This window comes from Oryctolagus cuniculus, chromosome 6 (genome assembly GCF_964237555.1).
Source record: "Oryctolagus cuniculus chromosome 6, mOryCun1.1, whole genome shotgun sequence".
Taxonomy (NCBI): Eukaryota; Metazoa; Chordata; class Mammalia; order Lagomorpha; family Leporidae; genus Oryctolagus; species Oryctolagus cuniculus.
This window is the reverse complement of record NC_091437.1, coordinates 58091955-58105388: the sequence shown is the minus strand read 5'-3', so window position 1 is coordinate 58105388 and position 13434 is coordinate 58091955. Positions and strand designations below refer to the sequence as shown.

Below are 13434 nucleotides of genomic sequence, written 5' to 3'. Positions count from 1 at the left end.
GCTGTTGCTTTGCTGGCTGCAGCCTCTCCACTCCAGGAACACTGTGGTCTTGACAATTGTAACAAACCTCTGGGAGGCAGGTACACCTGGTGACCATCCCAATCTTGCTGCCCATTAGGCAATTCCACCCACCTTGCCTTCAGGCTCTGAGAATTCCCACCCAGTGGGCAGGGACTTGGCACAGTGGTTATTTGGGGGCCGGCGCCGCGGCTCAATAGGCTACTCCTCCACCTAGCGGTGCCGGCACACCGGGTTCTAGTCCCGGTCGGGGCACCAGATTCTGTGCCGGTTGCCCCCCTTCCAGGCCAGCTCTCTGCTATGGCCCGGGAGTGCAGTGGAGGATGTCCCAAGTGCTTGGGCCCTGCACCCCATGGGAGACCAGGAGAAGCACCTGGCTCCTGCCTTCGGATCAGCGCGGTGCGCCGACCGCAGCATGCCAGCCGCGGCGGCCATTGGAGGGTGAACCAAAGGCAAAAAGGAAGACCTTTCTCTCTGTCTCTCTCTCACTGTCCACTCTGCCTGTCAAAAACAAAAACAAAAACAAAAAAATAAAAAAGATGCTATTTGGGGCTCCTGCATTCCATATGAAAATGCTTGGGCTGGGGTCCTGACTTCTGTCTCAAGTATTTGGGTCCCTGCCAGTGCCAAGCAGTGGATTAACTCACCAAACCACAACAGTGAACCCCCTGCGCCTCTTAAGATCCACTACCCGTGCCTGTTTCCCCACAGTACTGGTTCTCAAGCTCTTCGGTGAATAATCTTCTCTTCCCTTCCAGCCCTGTACTTCCTCAGCCAGGCCATGCTGTGACTTGACTCCAATTATTGGTTTAATAGACATGGGGGAGCTGAGGACACATCTTAGGGAGGAAAAGTGTTATTTCTACTAACTTGAAATACTAGGTTGAAATGCATGCCCCCTGCACGCAAGGTCAGGCTGCTATAATCCAGCAGGGGCAGCAGACCACTCCTGCAGGCCCGTGGCTTCAGAGGCATCTAGAGTTTCCGTGAGTTCAAGTTCTACCTAGCTATCCCTATTCCATGTCTCTGGGGCCCATCCGCTCCCTGTCAGGGCATAAAAGACTTGCAAAGGCTAGGAATTCAGGCTTTCTTTGTAGTTCTGCTGCTCTTAAGGTGTGCGCACGGGTCTCAGCTCGGCTAGCTTTCTGGATGAAGGTGTCTTTAACATCACCACAGATGCTTCCTGACTCAGACTGTGTCCTGATTTGGTCATTGGCCACCCCGAGCTGCCCATTTTCTTCTTCAGAAAGCATCATTGGCATAGACGTAACCCCCACGCTGGTTCCCTGTCCTTTGCAATGAGAGCTATTCTAACAGAAAAGGCCAAGAGGGAGTTACCATAACCACTTCTACCCGTGAAAACCATAAACGGAAAGCAACACCACATTCCTGGAGAGATTGCAGAGATGAGCACCTCCATCAAAAGACCTGGAAGAATATGAAGGAGCGGTGTCTCCAACTCGCCTTGATGGCTGTGCAGGAGACAGGTGGGTCTTGGAAGCCAGGGGATTATCGTAAAGTTAATCAGCAGCGACTTCCCTGCATTGCTCTTCCAGAACTGGTTTCATTTCTGAAGTCAGACAACACACCCCCAGGACCCGCTCTGCAGTTATTCATCTACAGAATGCTTTCCATCAGATGCAGTTACTTCAAGCTGGCAGGGCCAGCGATGGACCTGCTGTGTCCCTCCTCAGGGCCCTATCAGCTCTCAGCCCTGGGTCGTGGTCTGCACTGGAAGGACCAGGTCACTTTCCTTTCCACAGGACATTAAGCTGGTTCATTCCATGAATGACGTGAGTGGACCTGGTGAGCACGAAGTAGTAGCAACTACTTTAAAAAAAAAAAAAAAAAAAAGATTTATCGGCCAGCGCCGCAGCTCAATAGGCTAATCCTCTGCCTGTGGCACTGACATTCCATATGGGCGCCAGGTTCTAGTCCCCATCGGGGTGCCGGATGCTGTCCCAATTGCTCCTCTTCCAGTCCAGCTCTCTGCTGTGGCCCGGGGAGGCAGTGGAGGATGGCCCAGGTGCTTGGGTCCTGTACCCGCATGGGAGACCAGGAGGAAGCACCTGGTTTCTGGCTTCAGATCAGCACAGTGCACCAGCTGCAGCGCGCCGGCCGCAGTGGCCATTGGGGGTGAACCAACAGAAAAGGAAGACCTTTCTCTCTGTCTCTCTCTCTCACTGTCCACTCTGCCTGTCAAAAAAAAAAAAAAAAGATTTATTTTAGTTCTTTTTTTCTTTTTTTTTTATTTATTTATTTGACAGGTAGAGTTATAGACAGTGAGACAGTGAGAGAGAGAAACAGAAAGGTCTTCCTTTCTTTATTTTTACTCCCAAATGGCCACCACGGCTGGCACGCTGCGCTGATTCAAAGCCAGGAGCCAGGTGCTTCCTCCTGGTCTCCTATGCGGGTGCAGGGCCCAAGCACTTGGGCCATCCTCCACTGCCTCCCCAGGCCACAGCAGAGAGCTGGACTGGAAGAGGAGCAACCGGGACTAGAACCTGGTGCCCATATGGGATGCCGGCGCTGCAGGCAGAGGATTAACCAAATGAGCCACGGCGCCAGCCCCTATTCTATTTATTTGAATTGCAGAGTTACAGAGAGAGGCCCAGGCCAAAGCCAGGAGCCAAGAGTTTCTTCTGAGTCTCCTACATGCGTTTAGGGGCCCAGGTACTTCGCTAGGCACATTAGCCGGGAGCTGGATCGGAAGTAGAACAGCTGGGCCAGTGTGACAGGTGGTAGCTTTATTGGCTATACCATAAGATTGGCCTCAAACTTTTTTTTTTTAATGTTTATTTTCATGTACTTGAAAGATATAGTGACAAAGAGAAAGAGATCTGATCTCTTGGTACATTTCCCAAATGCCCACAACAGTAAGACTAGGCCAGACTGAAGCCAGGAGCTCCACCCAAATTTGGCAGTCTTAGTTGGTAAATAATAGACAGTAAAGTGTGCTGCTCTTCACTGTGCAACCCGCTATGCCACAGCGCTGGCTCCTAAAAATTTTTTTAAAATCTATTTTAATCTTCTATCTGCTTGTTCATTCCCTAAATGCCTGCAATAGCCATGGGCTGAGCCAGGCTAAAACCAGGCACGCAGAATTCTGGAAATCCCACATGGGTGGCAGAGACCTGCTCTTGAGTCATCGCCTGCTGCCTCCCAGGGTGCACACTGGCAGGAAGTAGGATTGGAGACAGAGGAGCCAGGACTTCTTCTTGGGCATCCCAAGTGAGGTCTTAACCGGGGAACCAAGTGTCTGCCCCTTCCTTCCTTCACCATTTATTAGTTTTTTGTCTGTACCCTTGGACTTCATATAACTGGACTAACATGCTGTGTATTCTTTTGAGACTGGCTGGAATGAATTGCTCCTAAAAAACCTGCAAGGCATTCAAAAGAAACACTTACTGAGTCTTAGGTGACGAGTGGCAGGACAGAGAGATTAATCTTCCCTACTTGATCAGTCCGACTCAGTGACATGCACAGTCTCTGGTCTTAGCCATCCAGAGCAACCTGGAACTACCATTTTTTTTTTTCCTGAGGACACATTCCATACTTTATTAACATTTTAATATAAATCACATATCCATACACCTATTTCCTTTTTTCTTGCTGACTTCACTTAAATGCATAATTTGTTAAACAAATACTGTAAACAAATATTTAGCTTGTTACATGTGACACACAGAAGCAGCTTTTTTTTTTTTTAAAGATTTATTTATCTATTCAAAAGGCAGAGTTGCAGAGAGAGAGAGACAGAGATAGAGGTCTTCCATCCACTGGTTCACTCCCCAAATGTCCTCAATGGCTAGGGCAGGGCCAGGCAGAAGCTAGGAGCCAGGAGCTTCATCCAGGTCTCCCACGTGGGTGCAGGGGCCCAAGCACTTGTGCTATCCTCTGCTGCCCTCCCAGGCACATCAGCAGGGAGCTGAATTGGAAGTGAAGCAGCCCAGACACCAAGCAGTGCTTATATAGGATGCTGGTGCTGCAGATGGCAGCTTAAACCTCTGTGCTACAGTGCCGGCCCCTAGGAAAAGCTTTTAGCAAAAATTCATCGACCCCTCCAAACTTTTTAAAATTATAAATTGTTATCAAAACGATCCTAGGAGCTGGCGCCTGTGGCATAGTAGATTAAGCTTCTACCTACGGCCCTTGGATCCCATATGGGCACCAGTTCATGTCCTGGCTGCTCCTCTTCTGATCAAGCTCCCCGCTAACGCAACTGGAAAAGCAGCAGAGGATGCTCCAAGGGCTTGGACTCCTGCATCCACATGGAAGACCTGGAAGAAACTCCTGGCTCCTGGCTTTGAATTGGACAAGCTCTGGTCGTTGCGGCCACTTGGGGAGTGAACCAGCAGATGGAAGACCCCTTTCTCTGTTTCTCCCTCTCTCTTTCTGTAACTCTGCTTCTCAAATAAATAAATAAAATTAATCAGTAGCCTTCTTTTCAGTAGTCTCTTTTCAGACCCTTTCTGTAGCTAACGGTGTTCTTAGCCAACCATATCACCTACAGCCCCACTTTCTGGGCCATGCCAATGTGTGTTCACCACGTACCCACGCATTCTCACTGGAGTTAGACTTCTTCAGAACCTTCCCATGACTCACTGGACATCGCTGACCTTGTGCCTTCTGGGTCTGGGTCACTCACATTCTGCCTTGCATAAACCGTACACTCACCATTTTATGGATCCTGTTGATTTCTGTCAACACTGGACTCTTTCATGCAACACAGTTCGGAGCTTCTTCTCTCTTGTTCTGCACCAGTGGTTTACTCTTTTTGTTTCAAGGTACCCGAATGACTGGTGAGGGAAAGTTCTTCCTGGAAACAAACTCCAGGGGCAGGTGCTGCGGTGCAGCGGGTTAAGCCGGTGCCCGGGCTCCTCACTTCTAGCCCTGCTTCCTGCTAATGTGCCTGGGAGGCAGACATTGGTGGCCCAAATACTTGGGTTCCTGCCACACATGTGGGAGATCCAGATGGAGTTCCTGGATTTGGCCTGGCCCAGCCCCAGCTTTTGTGGGCATTTGGGGAGTAAATCACCAGGAGGAAAACCTCTCTTTCTCCCCTCTCCAATCCTGGTCTTTCTTGTCCCTCTGTCACTCTTTTTTTTTCTCACTCTTTCTTTCCTCCTGGATTTATTTATTTATTTGAAAGGCAGAGTGACAGGGAAAGAGAGAGGAGAAACAAAGGGATCTTTTTTGTTTTGTTTATTTTTAAAGATTTACTTATTTACTTGAAAGACATAGTTACAGAGAGAGGGAAGAAGAGACAGCCAGAGAGAGAGAGAGAGAGAGAGAGAGAGAGAGAGAGATCTTCCACCTTCTGGTTCGCTCCTCCAAATGGCCACAATAATCGGGGCTAGGCCAGGCTGAAGCCAGGATCCTGAGCTTCTTCTGGGTCTCCCATGTATGTGCAGTAGGTGCAGGAGCCCAAGGACTTGGGTCATCGGCTGCTTTCCCAGGTGTTATTAGCAGGGAGCTGGATCATAAGTGGAGCAGCAGTAACTCGAACCATTGCCCATGTGGGATGCAAGTTCTACAGGCCATGGTCTAATACACTGTACCACAACACCAGCCCCACCAAAGAGATTTTCTATCCACTGGTTCACTCCTGAAATGGCCACAGAAGCCAGGGCTGGGTCAGGCTGAAGCCAGGAGCCTAGAACTCCATCTAGGTCTTCCATGTGGGTGGCATGGGCTGAACACTTGGGCCATCATCCACTGCTTTCTCAGGTGCATCTGACACCAGTATTGAAAGCAGTGGCTTGGGGCCGGTGCTGTGGCTCACTTGGTTAATCCTCCGCCTGCAGCGCTGACATTCCATATGGGCGCCAGGTTCTAGTCCTGGTTGCTCCTCTTCCAGTACAGCTCTCTGCTGTGGCCCAGGAGTGCTGTGGAGGATGGCCCAAGTGCTTGGGCCCTGCACCCACATGGGAGACCAGGAAGAAGCACCTGGCTCCTGGCTTCAGATTGGCCGTAGTGGCCATTTGGGGGGTGAACCAACAGAAGGAAGACCTTTCTGTTTCTTTCTCTCACTGTCTGTAACTCTACCTCTCAAATAAATAAATAAAATCTTTTTTTTTTTTTAAAAAGCAGTGGCTTAACCTGCTGAGCCACAATGCCAGTCTCTTGTCACTCTGTCTTTCAAAAGAAATCCTTATAACAAAGAAGGGTCCAGAACCAGATTGTTCCATAGATGAATTCTACCAAGGGATCAAAGAAGAATGAATATCAATTCTTCTTAAACTCTTTCAAACAATGGAAGAAGGGAGAACATTTCCAAATCCATTTTATGAGGCCAGCATCTCTCTGATAACAAAACCAAACAAAAACACCTAAGAAAAGAAAGCTACGTGCCAATATCCCTGATGAACACTGATGTAAAAATCTTCAATAAAATGTGAGCATGGGAAATTCAATCACACATACAAAGGACTGTACAGCCTCACCAAGTGAGATTTACTCCTGGATTGCGAGATCAATCAATTGACATGATACACCATGCTAACTGAATGAAAGGCCAAGGTCACATCCTCATAACAGGTTCAGAAACAGCATTTGAAAAAAACCCATGATATGAACTCTCAACAACTAGGTACAGAAGGAAACTACATCAACAACAACAAAGACCTAATAGGAAGCTCACAGCTAACATCGCAACAATGCAGAGAAACTCAAAGCTTGTCCTAAAGGCTCGGCACAAGACAAGGATGCCCACTCTCATCAATTCTTTTCAACAAAGCACTGGAAGTCCTAGTCAGAGTGAGTTGACAAAAGGAAGGAAGGGAGGAAGGAAGAAGGAAGAAAATTCGAACCATAACAGAGGTTAAGATTGTTCTACTTTAAGACGACATGGTTTTTATATGCAGAAAACCCTGAAGATTCGATAGCAACTAAACCCTGAACTAAGAATAAATGAATTCAATACAGTTGCTGGATGCAGAAATCAGTGGCAAATCTACGCACAAACAATATCTGGCAAAAAAACACCTAACAAGAAAATTAAAACGATCCCATTTTCAATAGCAACAAAAAGAATAAAATACTAGAAATAAATTTAACCAACAAGGTGAAAGACGTACGCTAAAATCTGGAAAAGATCAATTAAAAACACTAAAGAAGACACAGATAATTGGATCGACATTCAATGCCACTTAATAGTGATACAATGTCCATATTACTCAAAGTTAGCCACATGTCCAATGTGATTGCTATGATTCTAATAGTACTCTTTATAGAGATTTTACAAACTCCGTGAGGGGCTGGCGCTGTGGTGCAGAGGTTAAAGCCCTGGCCTGAAGCGCCAGCATCTCATATGGGCGCCGGTTCTAGTCCCAGCTGCTCCTCTTCCGATCCAGCTCTCTGCTATGGCCTGGGAATGTAGTAGAAGATGGCCCAAGTCCTTGGGCCCCTGCACCTGTGTAGAAGAAGCTCCTGGCTCCTGGCTTCGGATTGGCACAGCTCCAGCCATTGCGGCCATCTGGGGAGTGAACCAGTAGATGGAAGATCTTTCTCTCTGTCTCTACCTCTCTCTGTTAACTCTGTTTTTCAAATAAATAAAATAAATCTTAAAAAAAAAAAAAAACTCTGTGAATAGCCAAGGCAGTCTTGAGCAAAGCTGAAGGCACCACACTATTTAAACTTCAAAATATATCACAAGGGGCTTGTGACATGGCACACTAGCTTAATCCTCTACCTGCGGCACCAGCATCCCATATGGGCACCGGTTTAATCCCGGTTGCTCCTCTTCCAGTCCAGCTCTCTGCTGTGGCCTGGGGAAGGTAGTGGAGGATGGCCCAAGTGCTTGGGCCCCTGTACCCACATGGGAGACCAGAAGGAAGCACCTGGCTCCTGGCTTTGGATAGGCACAGCTCCGGCTGTTGCAGCCATTTGAGGGGTGAACCAACGGAAGGAAGACCTTTCTCTCTGTCTCTCTCTCTCTCTCACTGTCTGTAACTCTGTCAAATAAATAAAATAAAATATTATATATATGTATATATGTCGCTCCCCCTCTTCGTGGAGGAACGACACAGGACCCTGCGCTGTTCTTTTGTCTGCTCGGCCCTTCCCGGGTTTGCTGCTGGTTCTTCCCGGGTTGGCTGCCGTCCTTCCACCTCCGTGGAAGGGCGGTTCCCCCTGACACTTTCCCCACTTCCGCGGGGGAGCGGCACACCGCCGGCCGGCTCTCTCGGGGGCTGCTCAGATGTTCCTCAGGTGTTCCCCTTAGATGTTCCTGGTGCATGGTGTCTCTCTCCTCCTTTATAGTCCTCTTCCACCAATCCCAACTCTGCTACCCACACACCGAGTACGCTGCTCTCCTCCAATCAGGAGCGGGATCAGCTCCTGCAGGTTACTGGTTGAACTGGAGGCAGCTGTGTAAAAGTTGTTTTTACTCCTCTCCCAGCGCCATATTGTGGGAGAGCAGATGCATAGAATAAGGCTTAATTCCAGTAACTTAGTCTAGTCCGAGTTGCTCCATATATATATATATATATATATATCTCACAAAATACCTGGGGCCAGCTCGGTCACTTTATGTCTCATTCTGTCTGTCCATCCACAGATGTCATCATGGCGGACCTGGCCAGCCAGGTGCTCCTGGGCTCTGGTCTCACCGTCCTGTCCTAGCCACTCATGTTGGATATGAGCCTCTTCCTCTGATAATAGAACAAAGTAGTTTTGGGTGGCAAATATGTCAACTTCCTGGTCTCTTCTGCCATAACAGAAGGACATGCTAGCTTCGATGGGAGGTGTGGGTTGTTCACAAAGTCTGTGATCAGGAGTCCTTGGAACTGTGGTCAGTGGTAAAGTTTTACAGCGTTACAAGGTCGAGGAGTTGGGATCTAGAAAGTTCCAGAAAGAAGTCTCATCTTCCTTTGACCAAGTTCTCAAAGAGACAACTCAAGAGATCATCTGTCGCTCGCTCCACCTGCTGCCGCCCTCATCACACATGCCTTGCATGGGATCACGCTGACATCTGTGGTGCAGGTCACTGAGTACTGTGGACTTCGTGACTGCCCAGTAGCCATCTAGCAGGAAGAAGGCATCCTAGGAGTTTCTGGAGGTCTTATTTCTTGCCTCCTGGGTGACGTAATTTCTTCGTGGCTCTGTACCTCACTGGCGTGAGGTGGGGCGTCCACCACAAATGCAATGAGTGACTCCCAAGCTGTCCCAGGCATTTTTGCCATCATGTTGACCCACCCCTTTGTGCTTGCTCTAATCTTATGACTGTGAACAGCTGTGGGCTTGCTGGTGGACGCTCTCCTTTCTCCCCAGTACACAGTCCCTGGATAGACTGCTGCTGCATGCCACCAAAAGAAGGAAATATGAGTGAGGAAATAGCTTGTTTCTCCAGAAAGTCACTTTCGGGAAGACTTTTTTTTTTTTTTTTTTTTTTTTTTTTAAGATCTATTTATCTATTTGAGAGGCAGAGTTACAAGTACAGAGGGAGAGAGAGGGAGGTCTTCTGTTTGCTGGTTCACTCCCCAAATGGCCACAATGGCCAGGGCTGGGCTGATCTGAAGTCAGGAGCCAGGAGCTTCTTCTGGGTCTGCCACATGGCTGCAGAGGCCCAAGCACTTGGGCCATCTTCTACTGCTTTCCCAAGCACATTAGCAGGAGCTGAGTTGGAAAATGAATAGCCGGGACATGAACTGGTGCCCATATGGGATGCTGGTGCTGCAGGTGGAGGTCTAGCCTACCACGCCACAGTGCCGGCCCCCAGACTTACTGTTGTGACCCGAGAATGCTAATGTGAAGTTGAGAGGCAGGGACAGCAACACTTCTATAATTCCAGATGCACAGAGTTACAAGAGAGAATGTTGATTTCTATACAGTGTGGCGCACTTTTTTTAGTAATCATTTAATTTTGGGAACAACAAGGAAAAAAAAACACAAAATATACCACAAAGCTGCAATAATCAAAATAGCTTGGCCCTGGCATTCAAAACAGACATTTAGGCTAATGGAGCATACTGTAGAACCCAGAAATAAGTCCATGCAGGGGTGGGTGTTGTGGTGCAGCAGGTTAAGTAGGATGCCTGGGATTGACTCCTGCCTCTACTTTCAATCTGGCTTCCTGCCGATGTGCCTGGTAGGCAGCAGATGATCCCTGGAAGGCAGCAGGGCCCAGCCCCAGTTGTGAGGCTTTGGGGAGTGAACAACTGAAATGAGATTCTCTCCCCCCGCTCCCTTCCTATCACTATGCTTTTCAAGTTAAATACACACATACATAAAATAAATGATGAAAGAAGTCCATGTATTTGCAGTCAACTAACTTTCAACAAGGATACCAAGAGTACACAGTGAAGAAGGGACATTGTCTTCAAAAATGGTGTTGAAAAAACTGCATTTCCACGCAGAAGAATGAAATGGGGGGGCGGGTAGTGGCATTGTGGCATAGTGGGTAAAGCTACCGCTCATGATACCAGAATCCTATATAGGTGCCAGTTTGAGTCCCAGCTGCTCCACTTCCCATCCAGCTCCCTGCTGATGACCTGGGAAAAGCAGTGGAGGATGGCCCAAGTGCTTGGGTCCCTGCTACCTTCGTGGGAGACAGGGAAGAAGTTCCTGGCTTTGGCCTGACCCAGTGCTGGCCACTGCAATCATCTGGGGAGTGAACCAGTGGATGGAAGATCTCTCTCTCTCTCTCTCTCCCTTTCAGATAATAATAATAATGAAATTAGACTCTTTTCTTGCACCAGTTACAAACATCAACTAGAAACGGATTAAAGACTTAAATGTAAGATGGGAAAAAGTGAAACTACAAAATTAAATTTAAAGAAAGAGCTTTCTGACACAATTTCTGGGCAATAAGTTTTAGGTGAGACACCAAAGGCACAGACAACAAAAGCAAAGACAGACAGCAAAGAAAGAGTGAACCAGAGGATGGAAGACCTCTCTCTCTGTAACTCTGCTTTTCAAATAAATAAATATTTTAAAAAAAGAAAGAAATCTTCCCATTTTCTAATGACATCAAATGAAAAGCTGCACAGCCAGTGAAATAATCAACAGGGTCAGGAGATCATCTACAGAATGGGAGGAAACATCCACAATCATACATCAGATAAGGCATTAGTATTCAGAAAATACAAGGAATGCAGACAAACAAAAAATGTAATTTAAAAAATGAGGGGGGCATGACAGGTGTGGCGCAGGGAATTAAACCTCCCCTTGGGACACCTGCATCCCATGTTGGAGTACTGAGTTTGAGTCCTCCACCTGTGACCAGCTTCTGCTAATGTGCACCTTGGGAGGTAGCAGATGGTGGCTCATTTACTTTGGCCCTGCCACCCATGTGGGAGACCCAGTTGGAGTTCCCGACTCCTGGCTTTGACCTGGTCTGGCACCAGGTCTTGTAGGCATACTGGGAGTGAACCAGTGGATGGCGGATTAAAGGTACTTTAAAAAGGGGATGAGGTGGGAGTTTGGGCCAGCGGTTAAGGTGCCAGTTAAGACTCGTGTCCCATATCAGAGTACCTGAGTTCAATGCTTGCTTCCACATCCTGACTCCAGCTTCCTGCTAATTCAGACTCCGGGAAGGAATGGTGATGGCTCAAGTAATTGAGTCCCTGCCAGCCATGTGGGAGATGTAAATTGAGTTCCTGGCTCCTGGCTTCTGCCTGGCCTGGCTGTTGCAGGCATTTGGGAAGTGAATCAACGGATGGGAGCGAGCTCGCTCTCTCATAAAAAAATAATAATATAGGCAAAAAAACTTATATAGACATTCCTCAAAAAGACATACTAAAGGCCAACAAGTATTTGAAAAGGTGCTCAACACGACTATCATCTGGAAAATGCATATCAAAGCCACAATGTGGTGTCGCCTCCCCCGGGTGTTGGTAAGAATAGGAAACCTTTGCACACTGTTGGTGGGGGCGTACACTGTATAGCCACTATGGAAAACAGTGTGAAGTTTCCTCAAAAATTAAAAATAGGTGTTGGTGTTGGGGCACAGCAGGTTAAGCTGCTGCCTGCAGTGCTGGCATCCCATATGGGCGTCGGTTCGAATCCTGGCTGCTCCGGTTCTGATACAGCTATCTGCAAATGCAAACAGGAAAGCAGAGGAAGATGGCCCAGGTCCTTGGGCCCCTGCACCCACATGGGAGACCCGGAAGAAGTTCCTGGTTCTTGGCTAAGGCCTAACCCAGCCTGGGCTGTTGCGGCCATTTGGGGAGTGAACCAGAGGATGGAAGACCTCTCTCTCTGTAACTTTGCCTTTCAAATAAATAAATATTTTTTTAAAAAGAAAGAAATCTTCCCACTTTCTAATGACATGCATGCACCTGAGGATGCTATGCTGAAAGAAATCAGCCAGGCACAGCAAGACAAATGCCACACGGACTCCCTTCCAGGTGCACTCTAAACCATTTTGACTCCTAAAGGTACAAAGGTTGCCAGGGGCTTGGTAGGGAGAGGGATGGGAAGACGTTGGCCAAAGGATACAAAGCTTCAGTTATGCAGGAGGAATGCACACGGTACTGTCATTAACAGTATTGGAACATGAACTTGAAAGCTGCCAAGAGAGTAGCTCTTTATGACATGCACAGAAAAAGATAGCTGTGTTGGGTGGCAAATGTGTGAATTTAGCTTGATCATGGTGATCACTTCACAACGTATAAATATACCAGAAATCAAACTGGGGCCAGCATTGTGGAATAAAGGGTTAAACTGCAGCCCCGTAGCGCCAGCATCCCAAATGGGTGTTTGTTTGAGCCCCTGCTACTCCATTTTGGATTCAGCTCCCTGTTAATGCTCCTGGGAAAGCAGTGGAGGATGGCCCAAGTGCTTGGGCCCCTGTATCCATGTGGGAGACCCGGATGAAACTCCTGGTTCCTGGCTTCAGCCTGGCACAACCCTGGCCATTACTGCCATTTGAAGAGTGAATCAGCAGATGGAAGATCTCTCTCTTTCTATATCTTCTTGTCTCTCTGTGTAACTCTGCCTTTCAAATAAATGCAATCGATGTTAAAAAAAGAAATCAAACTGTATACTTTATATACCTTTTTCAATTTGCCAATTATACATAAAGCATGAAAACACACACACACACAGAGTGTATGTGGCCAGAGAGAGGGCCACAGTGTGGATCTGATCCAAGGGTTTCACAGGAGGCCCATATACAAATAAATAAGTAAATACATAGAGTGTATTTTTAAATGCATCAAAATGTTAATGGAAGTTACCTCTGAGTGGTGGGATTACCTTTTTAGTTTTCAGAATTGTATATGTGTTGTCAAACTGCACATGATTTTTAAAAGATTTATTTGAAATGCAGAGAGAGAGAGAGAATCCTCCATGCCTTGATTCACTCCCCCGATGGCTGCAAATAGCCAGGGCTGGGCCTGGCCAAAGCCAGCAGTCTATCCAAATCTACATGGGTGCAGGGGCCCAAGCACTTGTGCCGCCCTCCACTGCTTT

At 47.6% G+C, this 13434-nt stretch overlaps 1 pseudogene; it reads left to right on the top strand.

Annotated features, from left to right (window-relative positions):
• The first annotated feature begins 8586 nt into the window (after nucleotides 1-8586).
• Nucleotides 8587-9772, top strand: LOC100357815 (mitochondrial carrier homolog 2-like; annotated as a pseudogene).
• The last annotated feature ends 3662 nt before the right edge of the window (nucleotides 9773-13434 follow it).